Raw genomic sequence first — 12,125 nt, forward strand, 5'->3', positions numbered from 1 at the left:
CCTTAAGATGTCGAGTTGTGAGTTGATGCTGTCTAGAAGGATGAAAAGGAAGAGATGAGATTTATGAAAAAGCATGTTGATCAGGAGTTGACACAGAGCAAACACCAGGCCCAGATGCTTCACCTGTGAATTCTAATATGCACATATGGAGCAAAGAGCTCTACTCTTATACAAACTCAGAACTTAGAAAAAGAGGGAAGTACCCGACTCATCTGTGAGGCCATCATAACCTTGACACCAAAACCTAATGAGGAAAATGTGAAAAAGAAAAAGTGTAGAGTGGGCTGGCTGGTTAGCTCACTTGGTTAGAGCATGGTGTTGGTAACACCAAGGTCAAGGGTTTTTATCCTTGTACTGGCTAGCTGCCAAAAAACAAAACAAAACAAAACAAAAAGAGAGAAAGTGCAGGGCAATCTATTCAAGAAAAATAGAAGTAAAAGTCTTACACAAGAAAAAAAAAAAAAAGTCTTACACAAGTGAGTAACAAACTGAACTGGCAATACATGAAAAAGATAACACAACACAGTCAAGCTGGGTTTCTCCCAGGAATACAAGATCAGTTCAGTATTGTAACGCTCAGCATAATCTATCCCTTTCAGGAAAAAAGAAATCATACCATCCTCTCTATGGTTGCAGATAAAACTCAAGATCCATTCATGAGGAGAAACTCTTAGTAAACTAGGAACGGAAGGGACTTCCTTGCCCTGACAAAGGGTAGCTGCAAAATTCCATACATGAGGAGTCTTCAGAAAGTTCATGGAAAGATTTGTATTACCTTTTAACTCCATTTTTCCACGAACTTTTCAAATACCTTTGTATAGTGGTGGAACACTGAAAGATTTCCCCATGAGAACAGAAACATGGCAAAGATGCCCCATCACCACTTCCAGTACGGTCCAAACTGTACTGGAGGTCCTGGCCGTGGCAGTAAGGCAAGAAAAAGAGAGGTTATAAAGATTTGAAAGGAAGGGGCCGGGCCGTGGCTCACTCGGGTGAGTGCGGTGCTGATAACACTAAGGCCACGGGTTCGGATCCCATATACGGATGGCCGGTTTGCTCACTGGGTGAGCGTGGTGCTGACAACACCAAGTCAAGGGTTAAGATCCCCTTACCGGTCATCTTAAAAAAAAAAAAAAAAAAAAAAAAAAGATTTGAAAGGAAGAAACAAACTGCCACTATTTAGAGATTATATAAAAGTCAAATAATCAACAGGTAAGTTATTAGAATATGAGAATTTAGCAAGGTTACTGGATATAAAAGTCAATATGCAAAAAACCCCAGAGCAACACCAAGGTCCAGAGTTCAATCCCTATACCAACCAGCCACCAACCCTCCTCAAAACCAAAACAAACCCACTGCATTTTGAAATTCTAGCTGTAACAGAAAATAAGAAAAAACATTTATAATAACATCACAGACCTTATAATAAAACAAGTACAAGATTCCTATGGAGAGAATCATAAAACTTTATTGAGAGATAAAGAAGACTCCATAAATGGAGACATATACCACATCCATAGATTAACATTATAAAGAGGTCCACTCTCCTCATGTGATGTATAAATTCAATTACTTGTGGGATTGAAAACTCAAGACAAATAAAACCCCTGTTGATATTGAGCAACGGGGTCTGAATTCTGGCTCCCAGTAGCTGTGTTACATCTGGTAAGCTCCCTCATTTCTCTAGGTTTCCGTTTCCTCACCAGCATAATGGAGGGAAAGGCACCTGGGCCCCTTGGGGAAATGTTGAAAGGCACCTGGCACTCAGCCAACAGCCTCCCCAGAGCCCTTCTGGACTGAAAACTAAGGTTGAGTCTCTTTCTGCCCATGCTCTCAGGAGAGAGCTCTCTGAGGTTGATGCAGCCAGCTGGACTCTGGCCACCAGCCCTGGTGCATTGGAACACAGTCCCCTGCGGCCCTGACCCCCACTATTCTGCGCTTCACCCCTGCTTCTTGCTTCCTGAGCCCTGGTGCTTTTCTACTGGCCAGCCCATGCCCCTTTGGCTTTCCAAGTGCCCACCTCCGAGCCCTATCCTGAGCAGGCCCCAGCCAGGGTAGGCTGTGTTGGTTGCCATGGCTTGCCAGAGCAGGCAGTGGCACCTGTCAACAGCACAGCACCTGCTCACATGACCTGCTGGGCCTGGCCTGGGGCCTGGCTTCAGAGCAACTGCCTGCCCGCTGTCACTCACGTCTGTTCAGTTCAACTACCATTTCCCAAGTTCTCACTGACCCGTTCCCTGGCTCTCACCAGCTCCTGGGCAAGTTGGTTGACTAGCCTCCAGACCGATGGATTCTTTCATGAGGAAGCCGGGGCATTAGCCCTCTGTAGCCAGATGAGCCCAGCCACAGAAGCACGTTACATGGAGCCCTGCCCCAGTCCTGCTGAGGAGTGGTCCTTGGCTGTGCTCTCCCTACCCTGGTCCTGAGCACACCTGGTGAGCTCCTGGGTGCTACTATACATTATAGGTAAAAGCCCATGCGGAAACGCAGAAATGTGCCAAGTTGCAACTTTTTACAGTACTTTTCATAGATACCATAAAATAAATCTATTTCAACCCAGAGGGGACTTATCCAAGGTCACACTGAGCTAGCAGCAGAGACAAGTAGAATTAGGTCTTGTGACTGTTAGCCAGTGCTCTCTGACCCCCCCCCCCCCAACAGGAAAATTCTGGTACTCTTCATAGAAACACACTTAGGATATTCCAGGAACGAGGCCCCAAGCTAAGGTGCTTTACATATACCACCGAACTTCATTCTCACAATCGCCTTGAAAGTCAGGCCTGCTTACCTGCTGGGGGCTCAGAAAGGTTAGGTCATTTGTCCAAGGTCACACAGCTAGTAAGGAAGAAGGACCAAAGCAGAAACAGTTCTGTGTTCTTTCTATTCAGTTTCCAGCATTTAAGCATTTAAGATGCAGCAATAGAAGCAAAGAATTTGGCTGGCTAGTTGGTTCAGTTGGTTACAGCATGGTGTTATAACACCAAGGTTGAAGAGTTCAGATCCCCAAACTGGCCAGCCACCAAAAAAAAGAAACAAAGAATTTGAGAGCTGGAAAAGGTAGCCACTGGGGAAGTCACCCAGTGTTGCCAGCTCATTAAAATGGTTAAAGCTCCACCAGACCCAGGGCCCTGACTTCCCCCGATGAGGTCTTCTGCAGCATTTCTCCTCACAACCAGAAGGTAAAGCCCAATCAGGCTCCAATCCCAGGGCCCACAGGCATGCAAGCTCACGAGCAAACACAAGCCCAAACTGCTGGGCATGCGCTCCTTTGCTGGTGGTGTCAATTTCCCTTTCTTCATCTGGTCTCTGCTCCAGTTAAAAACTCCCTGTGTCTTTATCAGAAACTTTAAGGTCATTTCACAGGCAGATATGGGACAGCTGACACTGGAAGCAACCGCCCAGCAGTTGCCCCAGGAAGCCGTCTCCATCACGTCTGCCCCTACTGACCTCTCTGGCAGGTCCCGCCCGCTCCATCCTCATCAGGAGCTTCCCAGACAGTTGTTTCTTTGCGCCTGAAGTAGGCCTATCAACCTGCCCTGTTAAGGCAGAGTCACATCCACGACCCAGGACCCACCGCAGCTAAGGGGTTCCTCAGCAGGAAGGGCAATGCAAGTCAGTTCTACCCCGCGACCTAACGCTCAGGGCCGTTGTGCACTGGGAATGGAAAGATAGAGGCTCCTAGAGAAGTGACTTTCAATCCAGTTCATGTATTGAGCAACAGTCTGTGCAAGGCTTGGGATACTAACTGTTTGCTAACAACTAGTTAGCAAAATGCTGCTTTTAACTGGGTGTGGCCTAAGCTGATTCCTCAGGCTTTCACTTAAACAGCCTTGATGGAGCAGTTCTTTGTAGGAGGCCAAGAGCTATTGGGACCAAGTAGCAACCAACACAATCGAATAGGGAGAGGTAACCAGGCACCCAAACCAACACGTAACTCCAAACTGTGACACTATGAAAACACAGATGGGGTGAAGGGAGAGGAATAATGGGGAGGGTGGAATTGCCGAGGTAGCGGGTAAGGGAAGCCTCTGTGCAGTGACGATATTTAAGCTGAGACCTGAAGCGAGAGAAGGCACTGCTGGAGCAGAAACAGAAAGCAAGGGAAAAGTATTCCAGGCAGAGGGAAGAGCACGTGCTAAGGCAATGAGGAAGGAGGAGCTTGGTGTGTTCTCAGAAATACAGTGGGCTGTGTGGGTGCAGAGCAGTGAGTGGGGTTGGGTAGCAGGAAGTGTTGGAGGAGGCAGGGAGGGGCCACGCCTGGTGTAAACCTTGGCAAGACGTCTGCATTTTCTTCTCAGTAAAACCTGTCTTTCGAAGGGTTTTAAGCAAGGGAATTCCACGACTGGATTTGTCTTTAAAGTACACGGGCTGTGTGGCGGAGTGATGAGTGGCAGCCCGAGGACAGCAGGGAAGCCACGGGGCTCGGTGTGTCCGGAGGAATGTAGGATACTACTCTGGCTTTTCTATTTTTATTTTTATTTTTGGCAGCTGGCTGGTTTAGGGATCAAACCCTGAACCTTGGTGTTATCAGCACCACACTAACCAACTGAGCTAAATTCTGGCTTTTTTTAACTGACAAGAGTTAGTACAAGGAATTAGGAGCTTACAAAATCACTGGATGGTCTGAAAACAATGCTGACTCACCAGAAAGAGCCCAAGTCAGGAAGGTAAGGATCAGGAGGCCACCACCAGCATTGCTGAGTTCAAGAGTGTGCAGTCAAGTTGACCAGGCGTCAGAAAAACAAGTGATCCCTGCAATGACTACCCCCAGGCACTTAGAAAACTGAGGCACGTACATGGAATGCACTACGTGTCTCTGTGAACTTACTTGCCAGAAAACAAAATAATTTTTTGGGAGGACTGTATTAATACGCTTTACTTCAGCCTTCTAAAATTGGGCATCAGCTTGAAGAAATGTTCACCCAGAATCCCAGTTACCTCTGGGAGAGTTTTTACGTGTCCAGTCCCTGAAGTCCCAGAAGAAATGCAGGAAAGAAGTGGATCCGAGGCCCAGCCCAGCCCCCTTCCCAGCTCCCAAGGCCGGGAGGGGAGAGGGGGGAAATACTTCACAAAGACCTGACATGACTTGTCCATGGAGTGGAGGAGGAGGAAGAAGGCCGATGCCAGGGCTCTGGTTTGTGCAGTGGCTGGGTGGTGGGGGGAGAAAGAAAAAAGAATTTGAGGGTAGGTGAGAGGCCCAGGGTTCAGTGTGGCACATGCAGAACTCCAGAGGCTGTGCACTTTCCCAACCTTGTACTTCATGGGGGTGGGGGGGGAGCTTTCCTATAGAAGATCATTGATCCATGGGGAGAAAAATCAATTAAAGCCCACTGACTGAAAAATATCTTGGGATGGAATATTTCTAGGGAAAAAAAAGTCCCAAAGCATAACTCATGAACTGGTTCTACTAATAACACATAGCCATAGCTGATAAATATATACACTTATTAAGTGTGAAATATATACATTAACTAAGCCAAAAAGGGAGGAGGAGGCCGGCCTGTGGCTCACTCGGGAGAGTGCGGCGATGGTAGTGCCGAGGCCGCGGGTTCGGATCCTATATAGGGATGGCCGGTGTGCTCACTAGCTGAGTGTGGTGCAGACCACACTGTGCCGAGGGTTGCGATCCCCTTACCGGTAAAAAAAAAAAAAAAAAAAGAGGAGGGAAGGAAGGCAGGAGAGGGAAGGCAGGCAGACAGTAGAAGAGGAAAAGATGACAAACCAGGAGGAAAGCAGAGGAAGAGAGTGGGAGACCAGCTGCAAACGGGAGGGAATAAAGAGGAAGAAGGGAGAGCTGGGTGCAGAGAGAAAGGGGGAGGGAGCCAGGGGACAACACAGCAGCAGTCAAGGACAGTGAGAGAGACAGCAGACAAGGAGCGACTTTGTCCTTTCTCCCGTAAAAAGAACTCTGCTTAGTTCACTGTGAAAGACGTTCCATCTTCTGGAAGCAGTCTCCAAGTCCTCTGCTCAGTCGTTGAGGTAACCTGTAACCAGCTGGAGTGGCCGACTCACTTCTCCATCCGCTTGCTTCCCAGAGACCCAGGTGTGGGCTGCCATGTCTCCTAGCTTCGGGCCTTAAATGATGAGCTCTTATTGCTGGCAGTTCAATAGTAAGTTTCATCTTTAATTATTTACTCTCCCCTGCCCTGCCTAAAGTAACCACTATTAACTGAGTGTGTATCCTCCTGTTCCTTCCTTCATGCTCACGTAACACAGAAACATAGATAGCTAGATGGATAGGGGGAAGGAGGGGGAGGTTTCTACATATACACATAAGTATAGTTCAAAGCCTAAAGCCATGTGTAACATAAGTATTGTTCTGGTCAGAGGAATGTGGTTGCTCCACAGGGAGGGCTTATATCAGACTGGAATGGCAAAGAAGAGGATTTGAGGTGGAAGTTGAAGGATCAAGTGTCCAGAGGCAGAGCTGGGGGAAAGACCTTCCAGAGAGAAGGCAAGGAGGGACAAGGCACATTTGGGACACAGTAGATAACACGGTGTGACTGTGAGAAAGAATCTTGCAGAGGAGCTACACCTGACAGAAGGCACTGAGTAGAGGAAGATCAGGGCCAAAGAGCTGCCTTCAGATGACCAGAGCTCGTTACAGTGCAGTGACCAGCCAGAAGGAGAGCAGAAAACGCCCTTGCAGGTCAACCGACGGCCTGAGGACCACGCTTAGGTACCAAGTGGTTGGACTCAATCAGCTCTAGGGTCTCTTTTGAATCAAATTCTATGACTCCCACCAAGTCAGTAAATTCCAAATACTGCCTCCTCCCACCTTAAAAAGGAGAGGTTCCATGAAGAGTGGCTTGTTCAGGTACCCAGCTGGGTGGCCACCACATGGGAGCACTTAATATTCAGTGAACTGAATTAGATGCTTTTTTGGGGTCTCCTGTATAGTTCACTGGGAGAAACAGACTGATAATTCCAATACAGCACAGTACAATGAAGAAAGGCCCAGGGCAATGGGAACACAGAGACCCTCCAGAGAACAGTTTCAGAGATGAACAAGGCCCAATTTTTTTTAGAGGATACACAGGTGGTGAAAAGTTGAAGTTCAAGAATTTATTCTTTAGCTGTGAGGGAAGGAATGAAATAGGAAGTAGGTAGAGCACTTGAATTCACTTACCCACAAAACACAGTTAACCACTTCACTACACTATTAAGTTTTATATGGGGAGACCAACTTCCAGGTATAATTTTTCTTTCTCATGGGGAAATGTTATAGTTGGCTAAGGTAGCTAAAAGATCTGATGCAAAACGAGAAATGACGGGAAAAAAAGCACAAATCGGAAATAGATGATTTGGCTTCCATGGCTTTTATTTACTTTTTTTCTGATCATAAAACACACATATATTTGTACAACCATGTTCAAAGCAGCATTACTGGGCTGGCCCGTGGCTCATTTGGGAGAGTGTGGTGCTGAGAACACCAAGGCCATGGGTTCGGATCCCTGTATAGGGATAGCTCGTTAGCTCACTTGGGAGAGTGTGGTGCTGACAACACCAAGTCAAGGGTTAAGATCCCCTTACAGGTCATCTTTAAAACAAACAAACAAACAAAACCCAAAAAAACAAAGCAGCATTACTCACAACAGCTAAAATGTGGAAACAACCCAAGTGTCCACTGACAGATGAGTGAATAAGCAAAATGTGGTACATACATAAATAAAATATTATTCATGTTGTTGTTGTTTTTGTCTTGGGGATGGAATGAATGTATTTACCTGTGAGAAGGACATAAACTTTGGGGGCCCTGGAGGGGCTAGCGGTTAGCTCAGTTGGTTAGAGTGCAGCCCTACAACACCAAGGTCATGGGTTTGAATCCCCATACCACATAGCACACTACACCCCAGAACTCCCAAGCTCAAGTGATCCTGTGTGACGCCCGAGACCAGGTATCTGGGGCAAGGTCCTACCACCTGACCAGTGACTGTAATTCTCTTAGCCTTTTCCTCAGTCATCCAATGGCTGCCACAGCCTTAGCCATCACACCAGTTTTCAGGCAGGAAGGAAGAAGAGGGACTAACCTCTTCTGAGGTTTTATCTTTTTAGCAGGGAAGAGAAACCTCTCTAATAACACACATCTCCCTATACATTTCACTGGCCAGAACTGGGTCACATCTCTTCCACTCCTCAGATCCACTGGCTGAAGGGAATAAGACTGCCTTGGTTGTTTAGCTAATCACGATTCATCCTTCAAGCTAAGGTAGATTCCTCCCGCTCCCAAGGGATCAGATTTCTACCCACGACCTGAAAAGAAAAAATTGGGGCTCTGTAAACAGGGAATATTGGTTGTTGGGAGAAGAGTAGCTGTTGGAGCAGGCAACAATGTAACCGCCATAGGAACTCTATACATTTTTCTAAGCAAATGCATACATACACTATGTACATGTTATGTATAGTACTGTATATGACCATTTCTCCAGGTTGTTTCTAAAAAGTATTTATGATGTATACCCCAAGTTTATACTAAGTTTAAAGTAGAAAAGCACCCCATAAACTGTATATTGATCACACATTTGAATATTCCTAAACCATAAAATGTAGTTAACAGTACCTACACCTCAGGGTTGTGCCAATTGAATGAGTTGATATATGTGCTTAGAACCAAGCCTGGCACATGGTAAGGGATACATGAGAGTTAGCTGCTATTATTATTATTATTAAGCTGGCAGGATAATAAATATATTGAAGGACAGTCAAGACCCCCAAATTAACAGCATCCTAAAAGATACTTGTGTATCTAATAAAACAAAGATTTACACATCACATTTATTATGTAATATGTGAGTTACTAGATTTGGATCTTAAAAAAACAACAGTTCAAATATAGAATGAAGAAGAAAAAAATATACATATAAATGGAGAAATATGACTTCAGAGCTATGCACGTGAAAAAGCATGCAGTGGCTAGTTTGCAACTCTGAACACTGAGACATGAGCACTAGTGAATCCTGGCAGCATGAACTCACTCTGGACATGGCTACCTGCTTCTATTCTCTCACCTGGTTTCAATGGTTTGAAGAAAAAAAGGGATGAGCAGAGTCCAAGGGAAATTACTACCTAATGGCTAGAAAAGATGCATGAGAGCAGATCTATAAAACATCCCCATGAGCCCGTAACACAAATAGCACTGTTACCTGCTAAGCACTGGATTACTACATCAATCAATTAGGCATTTCTTTCAACAGGAAATGGTTTTTTTATATTGATTCCCTCTTTGTTGTGGTAGTTGTAACAGGACTTCACTTGAGAGGGCTTGATGATTTTTCATTGTGTTTGAAATAAATTTTCTAAAATTATGTCTAATTTCCAGACATTCTATTTATCTGTTTGCAAATGTGGAAATTCATAACACTCAAAAAATCTTAAGGACAAGTAAAATTCAGAGTTCCCAGAGAGTTTGGTTCCTTTAAGACTATGACAACACTGTTAGCCCAATGGAGTAGCATTTTCCTATGCCCCTCAACCCCCATCAAAGTAAACAACCAGGAGTTGGTTGGTTACTCAGTTGGTTAGAGCACAGCATTATAACACCAAGGTCATGGGTTCAGATCCCCATACTGGCCAGCTGCCAAAAAAAAAAAAAAAATTTTTTTTTAAAAAGTAAACAGCCATTTAACACTTAGCATGTTCCAGGCCCAGAATGCTCAGAACCATGGAGAGCTACAAAAATGTAGAAGAAACATCCCCGCCCCCTCCCCTGCAAAAGCTTCCAACCCAGTTAACTATCTTCAAGTAATTAAAGATAGCTAACTGAGTATTAAGTTAGAAATATTACATGCTGTGAGGAAACAGGAGGTCAGAGAAGAAATTCTTTCTAACTGGAGGATCTGGGCAAGCTTTGGAGTGGGATCTAAAATGAGTGGAGGTGGGTGGATATGAGGAAAGCATCCCTTAATGGAGGGAGTACACAAAAAGGTGTGGAAAATGGAGGGGCCTGATAACACCACGGTCAAGGGTTTGGATCCCTATACCAGACAGCTGCCAAAAAAAAAAAAAAAGGAAAAGGAAAAGAAAGAAAGAAAATGGAGGGGCATATTCATGAATAAGGAAGCTTCTGTGAGGCCAAATGTGTGTGTGTGTGGCAGGGGTGGTCAGGATAGAGCAGAAGGGTGGGAGAAAAACAGTCATAGATGAGAAAATATCTTCAGCACCTACTACATGCCAGGGGCATTGTATATATTATTTCAATCAAACTTTACAACAATATTAAACAGTAATATCCCTATTTCACAAATGAAGAAATTAGTCTAGAGAGGTTAAGAAACTCCCTTAAGATCATTTAGCTAGTAAATGGTGGAACAAATATTCAAATCCAGGTCTGTCCAATTCAAAGTTCCTATTTTTTTCTGCCATACCATGTTCCCTTGAAGCCCAGCTACAGATTCTGGACTTTATTCTACAGGTAGGTGGTGAAAGAGGACAGAGGTAGTAGCATCACCAGATATTTCTGTTTAGCTAGGGCCCACTGTGCATCCAGAACTGGGCTGGCTCTTTCCACTCCAGAAACAAGAGGCAAACAAGACACTGTCCCGCCTTTAAAGAATGTGCACTTTTATGGGAAAGCAGAAACATTAATGGACACATTTATTATTATGTAAGTACAATGACAGCAGTTAGGGCAGAGTGCTATGGAAATACCCTTCCAAGGAAAGCTGCCTAGGATGTCATTTCAACTGTCTTGGAAAAAGTGTAAAGTTGAAGGAGGTGGCAAAGGATATTCTATGCAGAGGAAAAGAACAGTCTGAAAAGAAAGGTATGAACTTCCATGGTGCACATACCTGCAAGTCATAGAAAGGATAGGGAACGAGGCTCGAAGGCTTGGGAATGCCTTGCTAAGGAGCGGGTTTATCCTGAGGCCTTCAGAAGCCCTTGAAGAATTTCAGCAGGGGAGTGATGTGGTGACGTGTGAATGTCAGAAAAATTCAGAAGTACCTCGGGAAATGAGGATTAGAGGCAAGCAGAGAAATTAGGTGGCAAAAGTTTCTTTTTTAAAGATGACCGGTAAGGGGATCTTAACCCTTGACTTGGTGTTGTCAGCACCACGCTCTCCCAAGTGAGCTAACCGGCCATCCCTATATAGGGATCCGAACCCGTGGCCTTGTTGTTATCAGCACCACACTCTCCCAAGTGAGCCACGGGCCAGCCCTTATGGTTGACAAAAGTTTAGATGAGAGAGAGCCAAGACCTGCATGAGGACAGCAGTGGCAGGAATGGAGAAGGGTTGGGTTTGAAAAATATTTAGGAGGTAAACTCATCAGATTTGGTGGCTACATATGGGGAATCAGGGAGCGAAATAAGTCAAAATGATTTCCAAATTTCTGTCCTGGACAACTGGATGTGACTGGGGAGAGAAACTGCTGGAGAGGAAGCAGGTCTCAAGCAGATAGGAAGAGAAGGTCAAGGTTGGTGAGGCCCAGTGAATTCGAGGTACCTGTGGACACAGTAGGGCGGTCCAGAACGGTGGGACATGGATTTAGAGCTTTGGGGATAATCCAGACTAGACATAGAGGTTTAATAGTCAGCATGCAGAGGGCAGTTAAAGCCACAAGAGTGATCAGACGACCCAGGAGAGCATGCAGAACAAGGAGAGCGGCAAGGAGGAAAAGCCAGAAGTGAGAAGATGGAGCAAAAAGAAAGAGCAGTTAAGACTGCCATGCCAGGCATCCCAAGGACGGAGCAGCAGATGATGTCAAGTACAAGAGAGGACATGTAAACATGGCCTGAAAGCCTTCATCTGTTTAGGCACAAGGTGAAGCTGCTGACAGGATGTCTGGTAGACTGACGGGAGACACGATACCTGGGGTTAAACAGATGAAGTAAGGACTATAAAAACAGACTAGGGTCTCAGGAAGCTTAGCTGACAATGAAATAAGGCAATGGCTCCAGGGAGACACGAGGTCAAGAGAGAGCTTCATTTTTTAAAGGCCATGAGAGATTTAATTTGAAGGAAATGAACCAGGAGCAAGGGGAAAATGGCAGGTCCCCAAGAGAAGAGAAGTGACGGTAGAGGGACCCGAGGAACATGGGGGATTGTGTGTGCATGAACACAGGTGGGAAGTGGGCCTGGCTTGGATACACAGTGCGTGGCCTGGTTAATTTGTAGGGGAAAATAAGTA

The 12,125-nt window shown here is 45.4% G+C and overlaps 1 protein-coding gene across 2 annotated transcripts in view; it reads right to left on the reverse strand.

Moving 5' to 3' along the window:
- The window catches only part of LOC134372077 (mucin-19-like), a 21,021-nt gene continuing 8,896 nt past the window's right edge, over positions 1-12,125 (reverse strand). Inside the window, exon 4 of one of the 2 annotated variants that reach the window (XM_063089191.1) lies at positions 1-32. The gene's annotated coding sequence lies outside the window, so the exon portion shown is untranslated. Of the gene's footprint in view, positions 33-11,768; positions 11,807-12,125 lie in introns of those variants that run through there. The other variant, XM_063089192.1, reaches the window with a different exon arrangement.

The sequence above is a fragment of the Cynocephalus volans genome, chromosome 3, assembly GCF_027409185.1.
Source record: "Cynocephalus volans isolate mCynVol1 chromosome 3, mCynVol1.pri, whole genome shotgun sequence".
NCBI classification, from domain to species: Eukaryota; Metazoa; Chordata; class Mammalia; order Dermoptera; family Cynocephalidae; genus Cynocephalus; species Cynocephalus volans.